Source organism: Quercus suber, unplaced genomic scaffold (assembly GCF_002906115.3).
Source record: "Quercus suber isolate HL8 unplaced genomic scaffold, Cork oak 2.0 scaffold_184, whole genome shotgun sequence".
In the NCBI taxonomy this organism is placed as follows: domain Eukaryota; kingdom Viridiplantae; phylum Streptophyta; class Magnoliopsida; order Fagales; family Fagaceae; genus Quercus; species Quercus suber.
In genome coordinates this window covers 1,141,363-1,143,973 of record NW_027069642.1, presented here as the reverse complement: position 1 = coordinate 1,143,973, position 2,611 = coordinate 1,141,363, and positions in this window count along the sequence as shown.

Genomic DNA, 2,611 nt, shown 5'->3' with positions numbered 1-2,611 from the left:
CCGTAATCTTGGCATGGAATCTCTTAGGTAGAGATCAGAGCACCTTCCTTACAACTTTGGGTTCAGGATGGTTTCCCCAAGATAAAAGGCTGAGTTTACTATATCCTTGAGCTTGGCATAGAACTCATCAAATGACTCATCCTCCTCCATCTTAATCTCTTCAAAGCTTGTAGTGAGCCTCTAAAGTTTTGAATCTTTGACAGCCTTTGTTCCTTCATAGGTTGTCTGGAGGATGGTCCATGCCTCCTTATCAATTTCAGTTGAAGATATCTTCTTAAATTCCTCATTGGTGACCGCACTGAACAATGCATTCAATGCCCTGCTGTTGAAGTTTGCCGCCTTGATCTTGGCGACATCCCAATTGGCCAGTTCTTCTTTTGGCTTAGTCCAGCTAATCTCTACAACTTGCCACACCTTCTCATCTAAAGCTGCAAGAAAGCTCTCATGCGTACTTTCTAGTATGCATAGTTAGTGCCATCAAATAAAGGAGGTATGATTAATGACTGTCCTCTATCCATGACAAACAGGGGTCAATGGATCAACACAGCAAAGATTAAACCTAATCAGAGTGTGCCTGCTCTGATACTACTTGATAGGCTGCAAACTGAATGACCCCTTGTGATTAAACTAATTAATTGATTAGTCAAGTTATTAATTAATCAATTTAACATGCAAATATGTGGAAGCACAAACAAATCACCAAAAACTAAATATGCAGCAAAAATTAAAAGACATGGTGATTTGTTTACGAATGGGGAAAACTCTTGCGGCAAAAACCCCACTAGGTGATTTTCAGGTCACTACTCCCGAAACTCCATTATTATTAAATCAAGCGGTTACAAGTAAAGGAATTCCAAGTACTTTGCCAACCTACAGTTGAACCCTTACCCCAATACCCAATTGGACTTGATCTGTAGTGACAGTTCCCACCTTTAATGCATGGCTCCCAAGTACATGACTAACCAATGCGCGGATCCCAGTACGCAACTTCAAACACCAACTTAGAAGAAGAGGTTGGCTGCAAAGTTCTTCAGTTCATCTTACACGATGAAGATCAGGAAGATGCTTCGTCATAAAACCCTTTGGTGCAAAATACACAGCAACTTCTTCAGAGAAGATGAACTAGGTCAAGAACTTCGTCTTTGATCACAATTTCCTTGAACAGAGATTGCTCAATGCTTTTGCAACTTGTGTATAATTTGACGGCTCTTAAAACAATCTTTTTATATGTTTAGGGTTAGAAGAAAAGAAGGCCCAAAAGCATATTCACGGATCCTAAGAAAATTAGATTAGAAAATCTGATTTTGTAATTCTTGACAGATAGCAGGTGTCGAGGAGCTATCGAGCAGGTGTCGAGATTTAATGAATTTGCACTTCAGCTTGTTTTTCTTGGACAGAGTTGATGACTTCAACACTTGATCTTGAAACCTTGTTTCTTGAAGTATTAAAAACACCTAGAGCTATCCAATTACAAGTAGAGTGCGTTTTGTCAAAGGATTAGCCAATTTACATAAATAAGTGACATATGTTCTTAACAAGTAAAAACACATATGTCCTAACAGCAGTAACTGAATTGATCATCAAGGTGCAGATAACATCTCTTCCTTGAAAATCCTAAGCTTTGTGTAAAGGAAAGCTCCTCTAGATCTTACAAGAGATTTACACAAAATAGCAATATGAGCAACAAAGACCTTGGAGAGGTTTGGGTACAAAACCCTAGATACAAAAGAGGCACACTCTTCTCTCTTTCTAAAAGCTCTCAAAAACATGGCTTAGGGTTTCCTTTATATAGTGGGAGAATTAGATCTAAAACCCTAATCCTTAATGGGCTTGGGTTGAGTTGGAAATTGTGTAGAAAAAACATTCTGCCCGAGATTCGATCGATCGAGTCTAATTTTCAATCGATCGAGCCAGGCCGAAAGTCACTAAAACTTCTGCAGCCACTCGATTCCAACTTTACATAAAATGCTCACACTTTGAGAAAGTCTAAACAAGACTAACAACGTGTTTTGATCATGGTTTGCCAACAATACACATTAGAGTTCTAAATACATAATATTCTAAGTCTTTAGAATCTAACATCTACCGTGGAGGATGCTTTTCCACGCATATGATCCCGTCCATAGCTTCCATGATAGAGCAATTGAGAAAGAACTTAGCCTTGAATACTTTGTAAAAAAGTGTATGATTCTCATGGAGGAGCCTCCATGCTTGCTTTTCCAAGAGTGAATCATTATAGAGAGCTAAATCATGAAAACCCAAACCCCCAACCATTTTGGATTTTATCATGTCATCCCACTTGAGCCAATGAATTTTCCATGTGTCTCCATGTTGACCCCACCAAAACTTTCTAATCAAAACTTCAATATCATTGAACCCCATTGTATAGGTAGGAATAGCTTAGATAATTGACTGGATCAAGACCTCCCTTCCCACCTATGACAGGAGTTTTCCTTCCCACCCTTGCAACTTCCTCCACACCCTATCTTTTATGTAATTAAAGCTAGCCATGTTACTTCTTCCAATCAACGAAGGAAGGCTTAAATATTTTTCATAGTGGTGCTCCTCTCTGACCCCCAAGATGTCTTTGATAATCTGCCTTGAGACTTCA